We start from the raw sequence: 25,044 nt of genomic DNA on the forward strand, positions 1-25,044 counted from the left end.
ATTCTAAATTATGATTCTTGTTAAATGTCGCTTTACAGAAGTAGGTGTTTTTTATTATAAGAAATTATGAAACATGGTTTGTAAAAGAGATTGACAATAAATTTGAAAGTAAATTGTTGACAATTTCATACTCTGTACCCAAATAATTAAACTAAAATATACAGAATGTCTTAGCTCAGTACTTATAAATATTTTAATTATATATTTAATTTACATATAAAAATATATATGTATGTAATAAGTTTTAGGATTTTGAAAAGTCAGTGGTGCTTAAGTTTGGCTACTGCGTCTATTAATATCATAGACTGCTTCACAATGGAGACTTTAAAATATCATACTCCATATCAAGGAGAAGACTTTTAATATACTTAGATGCATGATACGCCCAGCAGACCCAATCAAGTGTTCTGATGACAAATCCTTAAAACGGTTTAAAAATGAAAGTGAATTAACTACGTAATGAAAATAATGAAACAGCTTGCTTCAAGATAGAAAGTAACATGGAGAATTCTGCTTCCAATTACAATGCAATAACTTGTAGTTGACTAAACCTTTCACCAAGAACATCAAAAAAAAAAGTTACATATAATATCAAAATAACTATTTGAATTTAATGATAGCCAGTAAGGCAGCCAGGACTTGAAGGACCAAGCTCCTAGAACAAAGGTAAACTCGTAGAAGTCAGTTCAAAATTCTACACTGCTTCTTCTTTCCCCCTCAAGGTCATTACTAATTGCCAGCAGCGTAGGGTGAGAGTCTGAGAAGCTCAGTATTATGTAGCAGATAAGCAGAACTTCTGGCAGTACCACGGGGCCTGGGGGAAAGACTGAATATTGGAATTATGGGCTCCAAAGGTAGCCAGAATTTGAAGGGCAAATAAAGGGTCATAAAGGAGGAAAGTTCGATTAAGGCTGTCATTCTGTACCACTTTTCCCATAGAGGTATTTGCTGATTCCTAAGCTAGACAAAGCAGAAAATGGCTTATTGGAGGTTGAAAAGTTAAACAGAGCTTGAAAGATAAAAATTTGAATTTAAGGACCAGTGAGGACTAGGGACTTGGGTAAATACCCAGGCTCTCAACCAGACGCCTAGAAGGGCTGTATCCTAGGGGTCAAGGGAACTGGAAATACACAAGATAACACAAAGACTGAACACCTAGATTCGAATCAGTGAAATCTCTGGTTGCATCAAGTTAATCTAATCTAAATGTCATCAAACAGTCAAAATAAACTCTCTTTAGAAAGAGAATCTCATCCAGACTGTATGATTTCTTGTATATATTTATAGTGCTTGACTTTAAGAAAATAGCAGACCTATAAAGAAATAAGACCCAGGGGAAAAACAGAAGATAGAAACAGATTCCCAGGTGCTACAGATATCTGAATAGATGGATAACAATTAGTTATTTAATAGATGTGAAAATAACTATCATTAATATGTTTTAATATAGATGGTAAGCTGGAGAATTTCACAGAATATTAGGTTATCTGAAAAAAATCAAATGAAAATAAATAAGGAAATATAATAATTTAACTTAAGATTTTGGTAGATAAACTGAACTTGCAGATTGGATGCAGGTGAAGAAAACATAGTGATCTGAAAAATAAATAGAAAATATTTAAAATATTGAAATAAAAGATAAAAAATAGTTTCAGAAACAAACAAAACACAGTAAGAAACTATAATATTCATATAATTGTTGCCTTAAAAGCAGGAGAGAGGAGTGGTGGGGCAAAAGCCATCTGAAGAAATAATGGCCAAGAGTTTTCAAAAATGTGTTAAAGACATCAAGACACAGATTCAGGATTCACTATACATCTCACGATAAACAAAGAAAACTATATATCACAACAAAAACCAATGCAAAAATTAAATAAATGAATAAATAAATAAAGACTTTCTTAGAAGTTGCCAGAGAACAGGAAAAACAACATGTCCCCCAACTCATTTAATGAGGCAAACACAGCATTGATACAAAACCTGACAAGGATGGTACAAGGATGGAAAGTTAATGGCCACTCTTTCTTCCATACACATTTGCAAAAATCTTGAGCAAAACATTAGCATCACATTCAGAAATGTATGTTAAAAAAAAGAAATTTATATAAAAAAGAAATGCGTCAAATATATGGTTGATAAGGCATCACGACTAAATTGTACCTAAAGAACATTTTAATGATATAAAGTCACCTAATTCATTCATATAACAAACATCGTGTTTAATTGAAAGCTTTCCTCCTTGAGATTGAAAGTGAAATCTATTAGCACTACTTTTATTCAACATTTTGCTAGAAGGCCTTGCCACTGTAATGCAAGCAAGGAAAAGATAAATAAAGCCCATTAGAGTTAGATAAGAAAAAACGTAACAGATATTATTCCAAAAGATGTGTTTGCGCACATAGAAAATCCAATTACAGAGAAATTTATAAATCTAAGTCCATTAAAATTATGTGCATTCTCTGTTATCTACCATATTTGTCTACACAATATGTTAATGTGTGCAGACAATATGTCTACACAATAACAATATGGTTATTTTCATCAGACTGTACAAGTTTTCCTTTAAATATTTAAAACTAATACAATTTTGCTGTACCATATGTTTGCCTTTCACAAATTTGCAAATTACAACCCCAGAACATGGTCATTTTCCAGCATATGTTTTAGGAATTCAGGCTCGTGCATATGTGGAAAGAACAGCAGATTTTTTCCACACATTAAGGCACTGAACAGAAAAATCACAAAATACCCTGCAGGACGCATTTTTAAATCTAGAATGAACATATTATTATTGGCTCTCAAGAACTAAGGGGAATAAAGTCAGGACTGTAGATTGTCAAATAGATCAAAACTGCCTCATTGAGATCCTGATGTTTCTGGTTCGGCGCACAGACCGCATGAATAGGGTGTAAAAATCAAAATATTAGGGACAGCCTGCAGAACGGCTCCATGTTGCTTTAGAGAGCGTTTGCGATAAGGGCTCCATTCATTCAGAGCCTTGTGTTAATTACCTACAAGTTAAAAAAAATACGGCAGAAAGTTTTACACCTCACTAAAAATTTCATAGCCTGGGAAACGTTATTAAGAAAAGAATTTAATATACTTTATCTTCAAGTCACCCAAGTTGTGATAGATGTAACATTAGAGCAAATAGTGAAAGAAATAGAAGTTTTAGAGCCTGGTGAGACCATAGAAATAAAATGAAACAGAGCACAGAACTCGACAGGATTTATTCAAAGTCAAAAAGCTAATTGCTGTCAAGCTAGTACCTTCTGTTATGTAATCTAGGTACACTAACAAATCTCAACTATAATATAGATGTGGGCCTTTTCTGAAGAATTTGAAAGAATAAGTCTTACAAGGGCAGAGAGCTAGAAACTAGGCTCCAAAACTATTTTTTCAGAGTTCAAGTTCACTCATTTTTTCCTAAAAATTCTCATGCTTTGAGTTTTTCCGTATTATATCTGAGAACAAGTCACTTTTCTTGAAGGTTGGTTGATCTGTCAGAGAAATGGTTATGTTGATTTGACTTGATTTTCTCTCTATAAAGTCACTGTCACAGTGCTTGCACATTTTCTCATAAATCATTTCCTGGTCTCAGGCTTGAGTAGGACGTGTTGTGCTGGACCTTTGACTCAGGATTTAAAAAGGAGTTTCCACATCAAAATACGTATGATTTTAGGCTAAGTTTCGCTATTTAATCTTCTTCCCATCACATATCCAGCCTTAACAGTTTAACAAATGAGACCTTAAAATTTTAGGAAATAGAGATTGTATCTTTACAGTGTTTCACTTAAATAGCAACTAAAATCTGACATTGGATTATTTCTGTTATTGTCTAATTTTTATATCTTCAGCCTAAATAATATTTGCAGTCTTTTTCCAATCTGAGGGTCTCTCAGATGTTATGATCTGACACTGAAATTGTTATCTTTATTGTAGCCCAACAATGTAAAGCTTCAAGTTACAAGAAATGCAGTTTTAAAAGTCCAATACAACTTCTTCCCATTAGAATTTAAACACACTTAAGACTTCTCCAAACTAAGATATATAAAACTGTAAAATGAAAGAATATTTTTCTTGACCTCATGAACAACTGAAGCCATGACTTTTCCTTTCTACTTCCTTTCACAACCTTATGTCTTGAAAGGGTTGTCTGCACTCACTATCTTAATACTTGACTGTCCTAACATTCCTCAATCCATTGCAGTCTTACTTGTCCAACTATCCATCTAATGAAATTGCTTTTGACAAGGGCACTAGTGTCTTTGCTTGTGTCTTTATTTAGCTTTCATTTTCATTTCTTATCTTAATTGCTGAGAACTGACCAACATACATTCCTGTTCCTGTGCTAAACAATTCAGGGCTAAACATGGTTTGCTTTCCCTGTACCAAACAATTCTGAGATGAAGCATATTTTCCTATTTTTGTGCTAAGCAATATTGGGATTGGGCAGAAATAATTTAGCTCTTGTGATTAGGAAATAGTTACTTGTAGAATATGAGAATGTGAATTAACTGAAAGAAAAAGAAAGAAAGGAAGAGAGAAAGGAAGAGAGAAAGAAAGAAAGAAAGAAAGAAAGAAAGAAAGAAAGAAAGAAAGGAAGGAAGGAAGGAAGGAAGGAAGGAAGGAAGGAAGGAAGGAAGGAAGGAAGGAAGGAAGGAAGGAAGGAAGGAAGGAAGGAAGGAAGGAAGGAAGGAAGAAAGAAAGAAAGAAAAAGAAAGAAAGAAAGAAAAAGCTGTAAAAACCAACAATTACCCGTCTGTCTTCACTTTAAGACCCCTACTCACGCACTGATCTAAAGCTATTACATCATAAATTCTGCCCATTGCCAACCAGGCTCCAGCCTTCACTGCCTTCCTGGTTCAAATTACATATCATATGTTACAAGTTCCTATATGATCTGATACTTTCTTCAACTTTTAATGCCCATCGGCTCAAGCTCTAATTCTGGCCATCCTAAGTAATTCCAGTTTCTGCAATATGTCACACTTCTTTCTTCTATACATTTCACCCACATACTTTTCTTTACCTGAAACCTTCACAACACATTGACATTCTCATGGATAACCTTACTCCTTCAGGGATCAGTTTAAATATCACTTCTTTCAGAAAAATTTCCTTTATTCCTCATAGTTTGGGGGGTTGTGGTTTACTCTGACATGATAATTACCTAGTATGGTCTAAATACATCTCTGGCCTGTAGAATATTTTACCAGTTCAATAACTATTTGTTGAATAAATGAGTGAAGAATATTCTATGAGAAGATGGCCTTGGCCAAGTACCAATATTAATTTGTTATGTTTGTTTTTTGTTTCACAGAACACAAAAATATGTTTTTGATAAAGTAACTTATATCCCAAAACCCAACAGAATGCCTGACACATGGAAGGTAGTTGGTAAATGCTTCCATAAATTGCTATTATTGAATTTTTTTTTTTCTGTGAGGAAGATCATCCCTGAGCTAACATCCATGCCAATCCTCCTCTTTTTGCTGAGGAAGACCAGCTCTGAGCTAACATCCATTGCCAATCCTCCTCCTTTTTTTTTTCTCCCAAAGCCCCAGTAGATAGTTGTATGTCATAGTTGCACATCATTCTAGTTGCTGTATGTAGGACGTGGCCTCAGCATGGCTGGAGAAGGGGTGCGTCAGTGCACGCCAGGGATCCGAACCCGGGCCTCCAGCAGCGGAGCGCGGCGCACTTAACCGCTAAGCCACCAGGCTGGCCCCTATTGTTGAATTTTTAATAGCTTCCAGAGCTCAGGAGTAAAAAAGCCTACATAACTACTATAACCAGAATATATACTCTCTTGCATTCGCTGATAGTGCATTTATGTACATTGTAAAACTACTAAAGAACACACAAAATATACTACAGAAAATACTTTTAAAAACCCTTTAAACAGATATGATGCATTTGTTTTAAACAAGGGTCTCTGACTACGACTAGATTCCAGCATTATTATTATTTCTTTAATGTCAGTGACTAAGAGTAGAACTAAAATGGCAAAATAAATTTGCAAGCAGTTTTCTGCTTCCCTTGAGTGATGAGTTAGCTTTTGTTTTGAGAGAATAATTTAAAGAACATTTCTGTAATATCAAATAAAGGAATTACTCATAATACTCCTTAGGCAAGACCTGAATGTAGTGAAAGATGCTTTTACTTAAGTGAAAAAATAACTATTTGTTTTAGCGCTGCAAATTTAGTGCACATTGCAGACAATCTATCTCTTTATATCGTTTCCATTAGAAAAAATATTTAAACTTTTAAAAATATTTCTTAGGGAGAAATTAAAAGTTTGCTATTTTCTTCTTTTTTCACACTGCCTAAACATTTTATATGAAGCACGTTTCAATTTTAAAACTGTAAAATCATTATTATAAATCATTATTATAAACAATATCAAGTGACAAAAAATTCTCAGACAATAAATTACAATATTACATGTCTTTTTACCTTAAAACTCTTCTATCTAGAGTTAATGTTTTGTTATTTAAAACAAGAAGAAAAAAAGAAAGAAAATCAAAGGGAAAAAAAATTTGAATAAATTTAAAAAATCAACTTCGCATTATTATAATACTAAAGAATGAAACATTAAGATCATATACTGGTATGGAAGAGTAAACCAGAGTTCAAAATAAATGCCAGGGTATGTTAAACAGACTAATTTTCAAATCTTTTAATAACCCCCAAGAGAGAGGTTTAGATCCAGGAAATATTATAACAGGTAAAGTTCTAGCACCAGGTGCTTCTACTTAAAAACAAGAAAAATGAATATAGTCATTAATGTTGCTTCTGGGTATAATTTTCTTTTTATAAGATAATTGGAATTTTAAGTAAGGCCCTTTATCAGAAGTATTGAAATACATACACACACATGTATACACATACACACATTGATAAAACAGAACAATAAAAAAAGAGGACTAATTTATGAGCCAAAGAAAAAGTGTATATGTTCTAGGCTCCATCAGTTACTGCATTCTGAATCTTAATCACTTTATCTGTGAAATAGAATATCATTAATAAGCCTCCTCATAGAACGCTTGTGGAAATAAATAAAATATGTATTTGAAGCTGCTTTGTAACTTAAGCTGTCAAGTATATTTCCAAAGAAATGTCAGGTGTGAAACTATGACCAATAGTATTTGTGAAATAAAAGGAGTACTTTTATGAATTAGGTGCACATGAGTACAGTGTAACATGTTGCTTGAAAAATTATATCTACCTTTAATAACAAATAATCATATAAAACATTCATTGTTTTCCTCTTTTAAATATTAAAATGCATAATCCATAGATATGCCTATTTTAAAGTATTTTTAAATGTTTGAAACTACAAAATTGAAATAATTGAAATATTTTCAAAAATTTTAAATTCAAAATAAAGAAAATTGTGATGGAGGGCATGATGAAAACGGTTGACAAACCACATTTAACTGCTGAAAATTCTCAACAAAAAAGGGGAAATTTCGGAAGAAAAGCAACTTCTCAGAGGGAGATTCTGGCAATGGGAAATGCTAGAAAATGCTAAAAGTGCTTCTAATATGAAATGCAGTGGGAAATTGATATATGAATGAATTAATTAATGCAAGTTCTACTCTCAGCAGATATCCCACACACCTAGGAATTACAATAATGTGCTAACTTATATAAACAGGTACCTGCGAAGCACATGTAGGAAAAGATTCAGAGGGTATCAGATTAAGGTTGACTTAGGAAAAATGAATTGATGTGGTTCTACCCACCCGGTATCCAGAGAAGTGGCTCTAACATCTATTTTGGGCTAATAGAAGCCTGAATTAATAGGGATCCTAGAATCTGTAATGCCAACATTTCGCAGTCATACTGTAGAAGAGGAAATAAAACTGCTTGTGTATATGGTAATGATACAGCAAAGCTATCATGGCCAACCTGTTTAACCGTAACTACTGGATGGCCTAGTGAACATTCTTTTCACCGTTAATAAATTCATTGGCAAGGAGACAAGTAGCATACTTTTAAAGCTCTCTGAGGGCCGGCCCGTGGCTTAGCGGTTAAGTGCACGCGCTCCGCTACTGGCGGTCCCGGGTTCGGATCCTGGGCGCGCACCGACGCACCGCTTGTCCGGCCACTCTGAGGCTGCGGCCCACGTACAGCAACTAGAAGAATGTGCAACTATCACATACAACTATCTACTGGGGCTTTGGGGATAAAAAGGAGGAGGATAGGCAGTGGATGTTAGCTCAGAGCCGGTCTTCCTCAGCAAAAAAAGAGGAGGATTAGCATGGATGTTAGCTCAGGGCTGATCTTCCTCACAAAAAAAAAAAAAAGTAAAGCTCTCTGGTAAGTAAACTTTAGGTTCTGATGACACAATTAAATTGTGCTTTTTGATGTCAATGGCAACACTGTACTAGATGATGATGCTTAAGAATTAGAGACAATGTGGGCGCTATTGTCACTATAGACCACTACCAGTTGTGCGATCAAGACTGCCACCTGTTTAGTAAATGCTTTATTGGAACCCACAGCCACACAGATTTGATTATGTATTATCTATGGCTGCTTTCTTGTCACAACAGCAAAGTAGACTAGTTGTGACAGAGACCATAAGCCCCCCAGAGGCAAAAATATTTACTGTCTGGCCCTTTATACAAAAAAAGTTTGCTAGTCCCTCTTATGATTGATTATAGGAATGGAGTAGTGATCAGTGGATTGTACTTACCTATAAACATCTCTGGAAGTAGCAAATTTATCATGAGGTAGCTGCACGAAATGGATAATCCATTAAGTTATTAGCTGGTCTATTTAATCAGAAAGAGTATAGATCTTTTGTTTAGGAATCTGAGTTGAATCATGATGGTGGGACTTTATGCTCCCTCTCTAAGCTACTTTATCTAAATTAATTCAGAGATTCAGAGCTTCTTCACTGATTATAAGACTGGGTTCTTTTAATAAAGAGCACTGAAAAATTGCTCCAAATCTGTAACAGAAATATTTATCCATGTTTTCCCCAGACATTATCTCTAGACACTAGAAAATAAAAAATACCAAAATATTCCAGTAAGTTATTAAATATTATCCCTGAATTGAAGCAAGTACCTCGCAACTCTAAAACGTTACCATATCTACCAGACAGAGAGGAGGCCAACAAAAGCCAAGCAGTAGATGGTGTATTTGTCCAAGTTCACATCCTGGTGTGTTCACTGGGCCCATGGACTCGACCTGCAGTTATTTCCTCAGTCCCAGAAGGCATAGGTGGAAAAGATGTTTTCGGAAACCGCCACAATTCTCACATTGGTTTCTTGACCCACAAAGTCAGGTCTATTAAGGAAGAATGTGTCAACTGAACTACCACCACGCACCTACCATTGTTGTAAATCCAAAGCTATACTGTATTCATTAGGAATTTTCAGATATTAGTGCCAAATTAAAAACTTAAAATATGAAAAGGTAGAGATTCTATTACATCCTAAATTAATTCATTCATTTGGTAGGTACACATTCCAGATGGATCTTGAATAATAACTAGATTACCACAAACGTAATCAGGTAATGATGATAATTGTAGCTGACGTTTCAGATGTGATATTTTTACAGAGAAAAATCAATATAGTCACTGGCACTTAGTATGCAGCTATCAACTTGGCATAACACTTTTTTCTCAGTCAACATTATTAGGGAAATAAGAAGTTGTTTACTTTCTCCTAACAGGAACACCAGCATCTTTTCAATGTCTTAACACGAGGAAATGACAACTCTCCTTCTCCCTACAGTTTGCAAGAACTTTGATCACCTCGATGTCCCATAAAACATAACATATTTCCATGACATCTATGATATCATGATCATTGGATCTGGTGGGTAGGAAATAGCGAGTATGCTAGATGCCTTACTTGCCAGAGGATGAGAGAAATATCCTGTCAAATTTAAAGGGCCTACCACATCGATGAAAATTCTATGGGTACTGTACTTTGAGCATGTTAAGAAACTACCTTTAAAGTGAAAGACCTTAAGTAATGCACCTTGTACCACCTGCCACTAGGAAAAACACACAGTTTGATTTGCCCTTTTGTTGGTGACATAACATACAAAATTTAGGTCTTCTATATCCACCAGTTTGCCAATAAATTCACAAATCTACCAGCTTTGACTGAGTCCCAGAGCAAGAGAGTGCTCTGCTGCAGGGTTGAGCTGTTGAACAAGCTCTTCTGTTCCTTGGGCCTTATGACTCAGAAGATCCAATAGTAGTAGAAGTGTCTATACCTCATAGGGATGCTATAGGGAGCCTGTAGGGAGCCCAATCAGATAATTATAACCTAGAAATACTTTGTGAGCAAAATTGTATTTCTTCCAATAAACATTCTCTATTTGAGAATCATCTCCTGGTTTATTATTGGATCATAGAAGAAACTGAATGCCGACCAGGAGGCAACTGTGAACTGACTAGCTTATTATGATTTACAAAATCATAGAGAAGGATGTGTGCTTCAGCATTTCATCCTCATATAGAAATGATATATATGAGAATGGGCCTGAGCAAGTCCAGAAGTAAATTGCGTAAACACGTGGCTCAGATTCCCTGGTACCTATTTTTGCTGCTCTGTCACTTCTACCTTAACCAGTACCTAGGACCTTATGTTAGTTTTCTACTGGTACTAACTAATGACCACAAATGTATCAGCTTTAAACAATCCAATTCCTATGTGTCAAGAGACAAGACATGGCTTGGGTCCTCTGAGTGGGATCTCAGATGGCTGCAGTAAAGGCGTTGAGCAGGCTACCTTATCATCTCAAGGCTCAACTGGGGAAGAATTTGCTTTCAAGCTCACTCAGGGTGTTGGCAAAGTTTATTTCCTTATATACGTAGCATTTAGGACTGTGGCTTCTAGCTGACTATCATCTGGATGATGCCTTCAGCTCCTAGAGCCCATCGTCAAGTCTTAGAGGACATCTTCAATTCTTAAAGGCCACGCACAATTTCTAGAGGTAATCTACAGTTCTTTCCCACATGGGCCTCCTCACTATGGATGCGTTCTTCATCAAGTCAGCGTAGAGGATCTCTAGAGAAAATCTAATTGCAAGATAGTATCTTATACAGCATGACACAATCACAGAAGTGACCTTGCATAATCTTTGCTATATTCTGTTAGTTACAATCAAGTCACAGGTCTTCCTCATACTCAAGTGGAGGGGATTACGTAAGAGTATGATTACCAGAAGGCAGGGGTCATTGATGGTCATTTTAGTCTGTGTCTGCCACAGACCTCATGAAGAGGAGTCTATGAACAGTTACAGGAAAGGTAAAATGATAAATCTGCTTTCTAGATGGGCCTGACATAGTGGCCTCTCTCATTATTACACAGATAATATATGAAACTTTTGCTTACAGTTACTAAAACTTTGGATGTTAAAGTTTTGACAGTCCTATTTTCAAGTGTAAATTTTCTCCTAAACAACTTAGGCTCACCATGCTACTGAATCCATAGGCAAGCAAGAGATTACTCTATTGTTTAGGGTGATTATTCCCAATTACTAAGAAAAAATTGGGTTGCTTGTAAAATGAGGCTAATGAGACTATGTCTGGAAACCAGGAGACTGACTGGGATGCCACTTAGCAATCCAATATCCAGTAATAAACATCAGCGGAGAATTGTGGTAACCCATTCAATACAGGAACAGTCAAGACTCAGAATCTTCAGTAACAAAAGTTTGACTTACCCCACCAGGTAAATAACACTGACAAAATTGGCATTGTGAGAGGATAAGACGTACAGTAGTCCCTCTTTATCCATGAAGGATACGTTCCAAGAGCCCCGGGGGATGCCTGAAACCACGGATAGTATCGAACTATATATATATGCTACATTTTTTCCCATACATACAACCTATGACAAAGTTTAATTTATAAATTAGTCACAGTAAGAGATTAACAGCAATAACTAATGATAAAATAGAACAATTATAACAATATACTGTAATAAGTTATGTGAATGTGGTCTCTCTTTCTGTCTCAAAATATCTTGTTGTACTGTACTCACTCTTCTTCCTGTGACGGACTGAGATGATAAAATGCCTACGTGATGAGATGAAGTGAGGCGAATGATATAGGCATTGTGACATAGTGTTATGCTACTACTGATCTTTGATTATAGGGCAGAAGGAGGATCATCCACTTCTGGACTGAGGTTGACCACGGGTAACTGAAACCACAGAAAGTGAACCTATGAAAAGAGAAACCCAGGTATGGGAGACTAGTATATATGTATCTGCTGGGGGACTAAAGAAGTTAGTATTAATAACCTAAGTCACTCACCAGCTACAGAATTCACCTTCTTTCACTTTCTTTGTATGGATATCATAAAGATACAATGGTTAGGTATGTCACAGATTTGGTAGGACATTGATCTCTTTTCAAAATATTCACATTTTATCATTAATAAATTGGAAAACAAACCCTGAGTTGGCCCTCGTCAAATATCAAAATATATAAGTAAGCTAAATATAAAATTACTGACCAGTGTTATTTGGGATGGTATGAAGTCCAAAAGAGAAACTTCTTCTTTCAGAAAAATGAAACAAAACTAATTATTTTTTTTAAAAATAGTTAAGTCTGTAGCAATCATTCAGCATGCCTTAAATATTTAGATTTTAGAAAAAAATCTTCCTAAAATATGAAAGCCATTGTTGGTATTTTAACCCACAAATTTATTCTTTTTCTAAGGGGTAAAGTCTTCAAAATAAGAATTTTCCTTCAGTTATCATGCTTCTAACTATATTTAAAATAATAATTTACTAAATTTAAGTTTATTAAAATAAATTTAATTAATTTAATAAATTTAAACAGCTAACATATATCAGGCATGTGTAACATAGTAGGTGCTCTTCTAAGTGATCTACATGTCTGATCTACAACTATTTTATTCCTATCTTACAAGTTTGAAAACTAATGTAAAAAGAACTTAAGTAACTGGTACATGGAGTTAGGCATGCGAGTTTTCGAAAACTATATGACAGACCCACTCTGAAAGAATTACTATAGGATGTACTCAAGCAAAATTTTAAATAGCCTAGATCACAAAAGACATAAGAAAAGATCATCAAAATGACAGTAAAAAATATAATTCTGACAACATAAATAATTTTTGAATCCTAATGTATTTTTTAAAATAAATAATACCCTATAAAATCCCTTTGATGTCTTAGAAATTGAATTTGGAGGATAAAAGTGAAATTAGACAAATATTACTATCTTATCTTGGGGAAAATATGAAAAAATATAAATGTATACATTGATAGAAAAAGTTAAAAATATATAGTGAAATGCTAAACTTAAATATAAGATCACTCGAGTAGATATAATATGTACAGCATCCTATCAAATAAAAGACCTTGCCTTCTCCCATCCTCCCAAAAAACAAATCAAAGTAAATTTGATCCATCCAACAAAGGCAGAAAATAAATTTTTAAAAATACAATAATTCATGGTAAATAAAAAACACAAAATAGAATGTCAGGAATAATTAAAAAAATATATAATTTCAACCATGTAAATTAGAACAGATACGGGTATAGACATAGATGTAAACCTGGAACTAGACACTCACTTGCAACTCCACTCAAACCTCAATCTAAATCTATACCTAGACCAATATCTACACAAACACAAACACAGGTACTTAGCTAGGTAGAAGTACCGAGAAACGTAGTTACAAAGACACATCTAGAGCAAAAGGACATTAAAAAGTTGAAGTTACAGAAAGGGAAAAGCATTTATGAGGCAAATCATAATAAAATAAAGAGGTTCTGGTATCACTGATATCAGACACACAGATTTTATGGTAAGAACCATTAATGAAGACAAAGAGGAATAGATCATATTGATAAAATAGTCTGTCAGGAAGAAATCATAAACATGAAAATAGCCAAAATAATTTTAAATGTGTAATCTCAAATTGCTAGAAGTTTTTTTTTTTTTTTTTGCAGGGAAGGACTTGCCCTCACCTGACATCTGTTCCCAATCTTCCTCTTTTGTTTTTCTTCTCAAAGTCCCCCAGTGCATCATTGTATATCCTGGTTGTAGGTCCTTCTAGTTCTTCTATGTGAACTACTGCCACAGCATGGCAACTGACAGAGGGGTGGTGTGGTTCCGTGACCAGGAACTGAAACCAGGCCAATGAAGCAGTGAAAGCACCGAACTTTAAACACTAGACCATTGGAGCTGGCTCATAGAAGTTTAAAAAGATTAAGACAGGGCCAGCCCCGTGGCTTAGCAGTTAAGTGCTCGTGCTCTGCTACTGGTGGCCCGGGTTCGGATCCCGGGCATGCACCGATGTACCGCTTCTCCGGCCATGCTGAGGCCACGTCCCACATACAGCAACTAGAAGCATGTGTAACTATGACTTTGGGCTCTACTGGGGCTTTGGAGAGAAAAAAAGGAGGAGGATTGGCAATAGATGTTATCTCAGAGCCGATCTTCCTCAGCAAAAAGAGGAGGATTAGCTCCGATGTTAGCTCAAGGCTGATCTTCCTCACAAAAAAAAAAACAAAACATTAAGACAAGTCCACAAAGTGGGATATTTAAAAATATTTCTCCCCAAAACTGATAAAACAAGAAGAAGAAAAAAAGAATATATAGACCAGTTGCATGACCACATTAGTTAGATTGATTTAATAAATATACAGAGAACTTTGTGCCCAACAAAATTATATCTTCTTAGATACATTTGGAATTTTAATAAAAACTGCTTTGTATTACACAATAAATAAATGACACTAGACACATTCTCTGATCATAGTGCAAAATAACTGGAAATTAAGAATAAAATATAGCTAAAATGTTCATCCACTAAGAAATTCGAAAAATATAGTCTAAATAATTATTGAAGTAAAAATTTGTATTTTTACTTCAAAAGTAAAATTATCCATTTATCAAAAGTAAGAATTTGATAAATGGATAATTTTCTAATAAAATGCTAAACAGAAAGTATTACTTAAAAGAAAACCTGATTAATCAAAGAAAAATTGAATAAGAAAATTTAATCAAATATTTACCTTATGTGAACTTACCAACCCTAGATAATTTACCTTATGAATTCTGCAAACATTTAAAGACCAGAGAGGTCAAATGTTACACAGATTATTCACATTCAGGAAAAGCAAATGTGGAAAATGTTCTCCTTCATTATGAGTCTAGTATGATTGGATTTCAACAACAAAAAGGCAGAAAAAGAGAAGGAAAGTATAAGCAAAATCTTACTTACACAACTACGTATTTGTAAAAGAATATATTATGCCAAGTATGTTTTATCCCAGAAGGTCAAGAATGTTTAATCACTGGGAAATCCATATACGTAACATAGATCACATTAGTAGATTTTAAAACACATATCACAAAACCATCTCAGTAGGTCCTGAAATAAAATTATTTGATAAAATGGGAGGAGGATTGGTAATAGATGTTAGCTCAGGGCCAGTCTTCCTCAGCAAAAAGAGGAGGATTAGCATGGATGTTAGCTCAGGGCTGATCTTCCTCACAAAAAAAAATTAAAATAAAATAAAAAATAAATAAAATAAAATAAAATGCACTGCTCATTAAACTTAATTAGTTAAAATGTCTACCAGAAAACTAGAGAACACATTATGCTTAAGTTCTAAACATGAAAAATTACAGCTAAAGTCAGCAACAAAGGAAAGATATGTGCTGAGAGAAAGAAGGCAGAAATAACAGTGGAATAACAGAAAATCGAAACACTTTTAAATGAGTATTTTAACCAACTCTATGTAATATATCTGACAACTTAGATGAAAAGAACAATTTTCAAGGATAATATAATTTGATAACACTAACCCTAGAAAATCAATTTACATTGTAGATGTAGAGACATTTTCCAAGAAACTATTTCCTACAAATGTTTCTGGTATAGATAATGTTATGGAGAATTCAACATATTCAAAAATTAAACAAATTCTGAGATTTAAATAAAATCTAATTAAAACTATCTTACTTAAAATACTGACAGATATATAAAATAACCATGAATAAACCTACCAAGAAACATAAAAAATTTATATATTTAAATGCACACATACACAAAGAGACAAATTAAATATAAAAAGAGCTACTCCGTGTTCCTGAATGAAAAGTTTAATATTATACTGATGTCAATTGTAAAATTCCAACCTACTTTATTATAGAGTTAAGTTGATTTTCAAGTTCATCCAAAATTAGCCAAGGCAATTTTGAAGGAAAAGAATAAAGGATATATACACAAATATATATAAAAAAATGCTGTGATAGTAAAGTAATTAAAATAGACCCAGGCATAGACAAAAGGATTAAGAAATAGACAGAAAATAATTGGATTATGTTCATAAGAGAATCTAATCATAATAAGTTGGCTGTTCAAATCAGTAACAAGCTCCATCCATGGAAAAGGAGATGGACCAGACTTGCCATCCCTCCACAAACAAGTATAAAACTGGACCAAATGCTCGAGGAAACTGTTTTCAGATGTTGGACAACAGGCAATGCGGGACTGCAATCTCTTAGGGAAACATACAAGATGAGCTGCACTCCTGCTCTCTGCCTATGGGCAATTTCTCAACTGTGGGACAAGGAGGTGGAGCTTAAGCAGAGCACTTTGGCCCCATTAAGCTGAGGGGCATAAATTGGAGTTTGGGCTGGTAAAGCAGTAAATCTTACAGAATAACGTACTGGAAAGGATGGGCCTTTTCAGAGGTGTGGGTGGGAAGACTGGTCTCTAGAAGCATACGGGATAATTCCCTGCAGGTCCTTGGCCAAGGGTTGGGCTGCACATGTGCTGGGTGAGACTTCACAAGGCCTAGCAGAGAGTGGCTGGTACCAGGCTGAGACAAAAGCAGGGCTACTTGACATCACACAATACTGGGAGCATTGACATTTGAGTTTTGGTTCATCCAGAGTGGAAGATGCTGTAACACATGGCATTCTTCTGAGGGACCGGAAAAATCATATCCTATGAGTAAGAACCACAAAATAGAGTAAGAGCTACTCTATGCCCGCCCTAACAAAGCCCAAAATCAATCCTCGATAATATTAAAATAGGCTACCAGTAAAATAACTGCTTGACTGAATAAAATTCAACACTTTTTTTTTTGTGTGTGTGAGGAGATCAGCCCTGTGCTAACATCCGCCAATCCTCCTCTTTTTTTTTTGCTGAGGAAGACGGCCCTGGGCTAACATCTGTGCCCATCTTCCTCTCAACACTTTTTAAAAAACAACATAATGCACACTCCTTATTACATAGATACAATGTCCATCATGCAATTAAAAATTACTAAACACACAGAGAAGAAGAAAAATATGCCAATCATGAAAAAAAACCAGTCAATAGAAAAAGGCTCTAAAGTGACCCAGATATTTGGATAATAGAGGAGGCCTTTAAAGAAGCTATTATAAATATGTTCAAGGAATAAGGAAAATTGTGTTCTTAATGCTTGAGGACACTGGGAAATGGAATCTAACAGAAAAAATAAAAAGCAAACTCTAGACCTGAAAAGCATAATATCTAAAATAAGAAATTAACTGAAGGTATAATAGCAGATGGGAGTTGGCAGAAGAAAAGACCAGTGACAAAAAAGAAAAAAAAAATTGAAAAAATAAATAGAACCTCAATGACATGTGGGAAAATATCAAATGATCTACTGTACTGTAATTAGAGTCTCAGAAAGCAAAGTGAGAGAGAATGGGACAGAGAAAATATCGAAACAGTAGTTTAAAATATTTCCAAATTGATGAATACTTTAGACTTGGGATCCAAAAAAACCTCAGTGAACTTCAAGTGGGATAAATACTAAATGAATCCCAACCAGGCACATCAAATCAATGACAAAAGGATAGATTATTCAACAAATGATCTTGGAACAACTTGCTTTACATTAAAAATAACTTATGTCACTACCCGATATCATAAACTTCAGATATGTTAAGATGCTAAATATAAAAGGAAAAACTGTGAACAATTAGAAGAAAAATTAGTGGGCGGCATACTTTTATAAGATTTGAGTGGGATACATTCTTAAGCAAGCCATAAATTACAGATTTCTTAAAGGAAAAAGGACAACAGAAATATTTTAACTATCTTTATGAGGGAAAATACCATAAACACATTTAAGTACTAGCCATACACTCTGAGAAACTATTTAACCTGTATCACACACAAAGGATTAATATGCAGATTTTCAAAGCACTTTAAAAAAATCATAATAAAAAAGACAAATAGAAAAATAGACAAAAGGCATTTTCATTCGATTCAAAAGAGAAACAAACCACACGTGGAAAATAAACATAGGATAATAAGCTCAAACTGAAGTAGCAATTAGGAACACACAAATTATAAATAAATAAATATTTTTTGTCCATAATGCTGGAAATATTTTAAAGTATTGACAATCAAGTAGTACGCAAGCTTTCTTTTGAAGCATGATGAGAACATTTCTTGATGAATAAGGGAATTAATAAAATTTTCGGGGAAAAAATGAGTCAGAGAATAGTGGATGCTATGTTCAGATACGAGGAAGCAATCAAATGCATTAAGATGCCTATAAAGGTATGTTGAGAGTAGAGGCTGAAAATATTTTGAATGACATATTAAAGAGATTAGAAGTTATCTTTTAAGCTGTATCTAATGAGGTGTGTTTCATTGAATACTTTTATCATGAGATCAATTTTTAGAGAGAGATGATCGAAAAATGCCATATTTACTGCCTCCCTTTAGAGATTCCTGTTACACTTGAAAATAACAAAGGATATGAAAAGAAATTAAATGAACTTAACTTTGTTTAGCTCTGTATCCTAAATACATTTATCTTTGAGACAATATTTAATTTTTATTATATTTGTTTATTTCTGAAGAATGAGAATGGCACAGAGGATAACCTCTATTAATATTTCATGAAACTTGTGTACCACAGAACACTTTGAAAAGAGCTGTTTTAAGCATTTAACTGTTTAAAAGCAGGAGAGTGAGATAATTGGATATATGGTTTAGAAGGAGAGATTGCAGACAGGTAGATGCTTTGGGAGACTATTGTCCTAATCAAGGGAGATGACACAGACCTGCACCAGATCAGATTTAATATAGGAAGTGTTATGAGAATGGGCATGGATTCAGGAGAGATAATGGAGATAAAATCTACAAAACCTGAAGGTCAATACATATATTTGGATAAACCCATCTTTAGGTACTAAATTATACACAATAGCTTTTATACGTGGTCACTAGTTTATTCATACTGGTTATAACTTTTATCTGGGACCTACCTTTAAAGCCAACTAATGGCCAACTCTTGGTGTATGTGAGAGTTTTAAGCCATTATTCTCAACAGTAATTTATTATTCAATAAATCGTTAATGGAAATGGGATACCAGCTGTGAGAGGTTATAAATAGAGCCAAAGTTTGAGAATGTGAAAGCTATCAACTAGCATGTAGAGCTGACAGATAGGAAAATGTGGGATCAGAAAATAAATACACACGTGACAGATGGCAACAAAAATGAACAACATAAAACCATTTGACTAACAATCCAGGATCTGACCCATGCAATGTTAGGCATCCAAAATATCATTGCTTTTAGTTTTGTCCTGGCCTTTTCTTTGGTCATAGAAAACCTCTTAAAGAGCTGTATCTTGGCTATATAATAATTGTGTTCTCATTTGAAGATATGACAATTACTAGCTTTTTATCCTACCAACCTCCTGTACTAGTCACTTTTTCCTCTTTGTATTATTCTTTTTGCTGGTGATTTAATGCAACTAATAACTTTAACATTATCAATCTATTCCTGCATCACATTTCCATGTGTACCAAAACCTTACATGATATATTCAAAAGTTATTCCATGGTACTTAAAGACAAAATATCTTAGCATTAAATATGCTTTTGTTAAAATGTTACAATTGCTTTTCCACTCTTTATTATCCCTAAATAATGTGTGTATTAAATAAAATGTTATGCTAGGGTAAACAGAATCAAAGTTACTGTACTAGCTAAAAAAGCTACTAGCTAAAAAACACTAAATTCATTTTGATAATAACAGTTATAATAAAAATTGCTAGATACATTTATTTTATTACTTTTGTGGATGTGTATATATATATATATATGTGTATATATATATATATATATATATATATATATGAGTTGGCAGGCCATCCCATCGATATATATGTATGTATATATATGCAAGTATTTGGAGAGAGAGGTATTTTCAGTTAAGTAGGTAAAGCAAGTTAATTCAATCTCTTACTTAGAAAATAATTTCCTGTTGTGCAGGTTTTTGAGTGATAATGTGATTGCAAAAGGCTTTGAAATTAAGAGGCACATCCATGCCTTAATATATCTGCAATATATCTATTTTAAGAAGTTGCAAAACTAATCGTTAGATCAGTATATCATATGGTATCCTGGTTATATTTTCAATATTTTTTGAGAAAATAAATCCAGATAAATTATTTTTACACACAAATTTATTAGATAACTGAAGCTAAAAATTCATTTGAGCTCATTTGTTTTTCAGAAATTGAAAAGAAAATAGTGTTCATATCTAATTACGATTAAATGTACATGCTTACTCTCCAGCATACTGCAAAATGCTAACACATACACAAATAAAATTGTAAAAACCGGCTTTTAAAACAAGTATATAAACATACACTTGTTATATATCAATTTAAATTAGATGGTTGCTAAACAGACTTAGAGCAAAATAAATATTTATTTCCAAAATAAATAAACAAAATGATTTGGTTAATTTAGAAGAATAAATTCTAAAGAGAATTTGGGAATTAGAGAATTTGCATGAGCAATAATAAAAAAAGATTGTTTTACTAAAGTTGAATTTACTAAAATTAAGGTATTTGTGTTTGAAATATTCTGAAAAACAATTTGTTTTAGATGTGTTTATTTATCTACTATTACTCATGTACAATATAAATGATTTATATGTTTTAGTGATTAAAAGCAAATATTGTACTCATTTAATTTGATTAAAGTATTTTACATTTTATATGAAGAAAATAAATACCTGAGAATACCAAGGAAGATTACAAAGAAGAATAGTTAAGGGGGCATTGTCTTCTTGGTGTTCAGAATATACTCTCAAGCCATTCCAATTAAATCAATATAGTATCAACATAAGTTAGTAAAAAGTGATAGTAACCCATAAATATACACCAGTATTTACTAATATATTAGAAAATTGGGAAATGGAAGGACTATATATTAAATACTTCCAGGCACTGGAAGACATAAAGGAATAGTATGCATCTTAACTTTACGTGGTAGTAGATTCTTGATGAGGTAAATTTAAAGAAAGGAAGCATCCTTAAGAAAATTGAGAAAACTATATCTACAATTTAGGATTTGGAAAATCTTCATTGAGACTGAAAAAACAAAAGAGGAAGAGAATCCTATACATTGATAGATCATATTCATAGATTTTAAGCAACTTCAGACTGTTAAAAGCACTGTTTTCAAAGCAGAAAAATTGACATTGCTGCCTTTAAGAATACCATGAATGTCAGAAATTGTAAAGTATCACAATTATATAGAAAAGGCAGTCCAAAGACAGAATTGTGACAGATGTGTAACTGTTTTCTTTGATACGTGTTGTATTCAAAAGTTAGAATAGCAAGTTTAAAATCAAACATTATATGACTGACAGTGTTAAACAATTTTTATGAAGATAGTTGTGAAAGATCTTTCATATATCCCACACCCAGTTTTCCCTGTTGTTAATATGTCTCATTACTATGGTATATTAGTTATAATTCATGAGCCAATAGTGATACATTATACTAAAGTCCATACTTTATTCAGATGTACTTAGTTTTTACATAATGTCCTTTTGCTGTCCCAGGATCCCATCTAGGACACTATATCACATTTAGTCAATGTCTCTTTAAGCTCGTCTTGGTGGTTACAGTGTTTTAGACTTTCTTTCTTTTTGATCACCTTAAGAGTTTTGAGGAATATTCCTCAGGTATTTCGTAACATGCTCTATATTGGAATTTGGTTGATCTTTTGCTTATTGATAGACTGGTGTTATCAGTTATTGGGAAATGATCACAGAGGTAAAGTTACCTAATATCAATTCTGCATACTAACATGACATTACCGTTGATGGCAACCTGGACCCCCTGGCTGAGATAGTGTTTGTCAGATTTCTTTATTGTACAGTTACTCTTTATTCCTTCCTCATGATTTAATTTTAATTTTCTTTGGCAACTTATATTCGCAAGCCCAGATAGACCCCAAAAATATAACTACCATTTTGACACAGAGAGTCTGTTTCTCCTGTTGTTGGAGAAAGGCAAAGTGTGATAAGAATGTCATTAAGCTTGACTGTCATCTGCAAGTGAATCTCTTCACTATTAGCTAGCATTCAATGATAAGACAATGTTATCTGTCACTGATGGGTGAATAAGGCACTACTCTATTTATATACCCATTACCACTTGGAGTAGCCCAAATGAAACACTCACGTGCAAAACCATTTAGAAACGTGTGGTAGCTCCATAGTTCTCCTCTCAAGAATTAGTTTCAGGGCCTGGCCTGGTGGCGCAAGCAGTTAAGTGCTCACACTCTGCTTCGGTAGCCCGGGGTCCACTGGTTCAGATCCTGAGTGCGCACCAACTCACCGCTTGTAGAGCCATGCTGTGGCCGCATCCCATATAAAGTAGAGGAAGATGGGCATGGATGTTAGCCCAGGGCCAGTCTTCCTCAGCAAAAAAAAAAAGAGGAGCATTGGCAGATGTTAGCTCGGGCCGATCTTCCTCACACACACAAAAAATAATTAGTTTCACAAATCCAAATTTTATTTCTGAAAGGGGAGAGGTTGTAAAGACTTTCGGATAGTTGGACTTTTAGTAAGCCAAAAAGTTATATTACATCAATAATAAAATAAAATAAAAGATGGAACTTCACAATCCAACCTTTAAGCATATCCATTAGAGACATTCTTTAGTCTGAGAATGTCTCACTTGAATTTATTTTTTAATCTTTATTACACTGCACCTTCTCACTTCTCCCAAGACACACTATTCTTTTAACTTCTTGACCTCCACTCAACACGATCTAACCTAAGTGGTTTTTGTAGAACCTTTACTCCTCTTTTTAAATATTAGCAAGTCTCACTTTTCCCATTGTTAGTTAAAGGCAAGGGGAAAGATATTTGTTCAAAACTGGAGGTGAGACAGAAAACTCAGGGTAATTGCCAATTTTAGAATGTAGTTAGCCCTTTTTCCCCTTCGTCTCCAATTATGTGAAAGAAATAAACTTAGGGACAGAAGAAGAAAGATAAACAAAAAACAATAGTAATAAACCTAAAACCCCAAAAAACCGGATGCCTACTCCTTCTGTACTTCAGTCAAAGAAACAAATCTTCCTTTCTTCCCTTCCCAGAAGCTGAGAAAAGCAGGAGAGAGCATATGTTCACTCACAACTGCCAATAAGGACATTAATAATGATAAGAAACATGAAGAGACTTGGAGTTGCTAAATTTTGAAGGAAGGGTAATGGAACAAGAAAAACAAGAGTAATAGGGACTTCCGGAGAAAGTTTTTAAAAAAAGGTCCTTAAAGGGCTGGTTGTGAGAAAAGGGAAGAACAGGAAGAAAGGAGAGGCCACTCAGGGCACTGTTATCCCAACTATCAAACTACCACCGGTTGACAACCCAATACTTTGGCAGTAAGGTCCATAATCTCATAAAGTGTAAGTTAAAAAAAAAAGACTGTCATAGGAATATCAAACCTACTTGTTCAACATGTATGGTTTAGATTCACTATAGACCTTGAAAAGAATTTGTTTAATCTCTTTTCAAGATCGTATGCAGGCAACAGGGCTTATTTAGGGTGAGCTAAGGGGCAGAGAAAGCATCTACTTGAAGACACCAATGTAAATAGATTTGGCTAACGTCAGAGGAGCGATGCAAACTTAAAAGTGTTAAAAGGTAAGGAGTCATTATATGCATTAAGACTGGTCATTGAAACTTCTGAGTGTGGTCAGTGTCAATGTCCCCTGATTATTTGCAAAGCCAACATGTGACATTCCTCAGGTTGGGTTAATTCAACAAGCATTTGTGGAATACTTATAGTTTTCAGGGCCTTGGGCTAAATACCTGATATAGCAAGATAAAAACACATTTTCCGCTTCTCACAAACCCTATTGAAGACACACCAGAGTGTGAAATTACCATTATTCCAGATAAAGTTACATTTTGTTCACTCAAAAAAAAATCTTACTGTTCATTTCATAAATCATTATTTATTGAAATTATATTAATATGTCTTTTGGTTACAGTAGGACATATATTCTTTGAGCTTACCATCTAGTGTGGGCAAACAACCACTAAAGCAACTTCAAACATCTATAAAACTGTCTGCCACTAGGACAACTATATTGCTTACATGAAAGTTAGAGAAACAGAATAATATTTTGCTATAATAACAGGAAACTTAAGAGTCAGCTTTGATTTAACATAACTTACACCAGAATTAAAAGAGATAAGAATTAAACATTTGGAAACCCATATTTTCTTAAAGTATGTAAATAAAATAAAGTTCATTAATAGATGTCTGTACAGAGTCTAGTGGAAACACCTAAGACATGGTCCATAATGCCTCATGGATTGAGGATAATATTCAAGAAAATGGTGAGCCTTAAACTAAGGCTCAAAAGATGTGCAAGTGTGAGGGCTGGCCCCATGGGTAGCGGTTAAGTGTGTGTCCGCTGCTGGCGGCCCAGGTTCAGATCCTGAGCACGCACCAACGTACTGCTTGTCAGGCCATGCTGTGATGGTGTCCCACATAAAGTGGAGGAAGATGGGCATGGATGTTAGCTCAGAGCCAGTCTTCCTCAGCAAAAAGGGGAGGATTGGCATGGATGTTAGCTCAGGGCTGATCTTCCTCACAAAAACAAACAAACAAAAAAGATGTGCAAGTGTGTATGACAGAAGGGATGGAAGATGGTCTATTTCAGGCAGAGGAATACCCATAAGCGGGGACAGGGAAGTATTAATAT

General features: G+C 34.3%; 1 protein-coding gene across 2 annotated transcripts in view; it reads right to left on the reverse strand.

Annotated features, from left to right (window-relative positions):
• The window catches only part of KLHL1 (kelch like family member 1), a 351,208-nt gene that overhangs the window by 224,910 nt on the left and 101,254 nt on the right, over nt 1-25,044 (reverse strand). The window lies entirely within an intron of this gene.

This window comes from Diceros bicornis, chromosome 9 (genome assembly GCF_020826845.1).
Source record: "Diceros bicornis minor isolate mBicDic1 chromosome 9, mDicBic1.mat.cur, whole genome shotgun sequence".
Taxonomy (NCBI): Eukaryota; Metazoa; Chordata; class Mammalia; order Perissodactyla; family Rhinocerotidae; genus Diceros; species Diceros bicornis.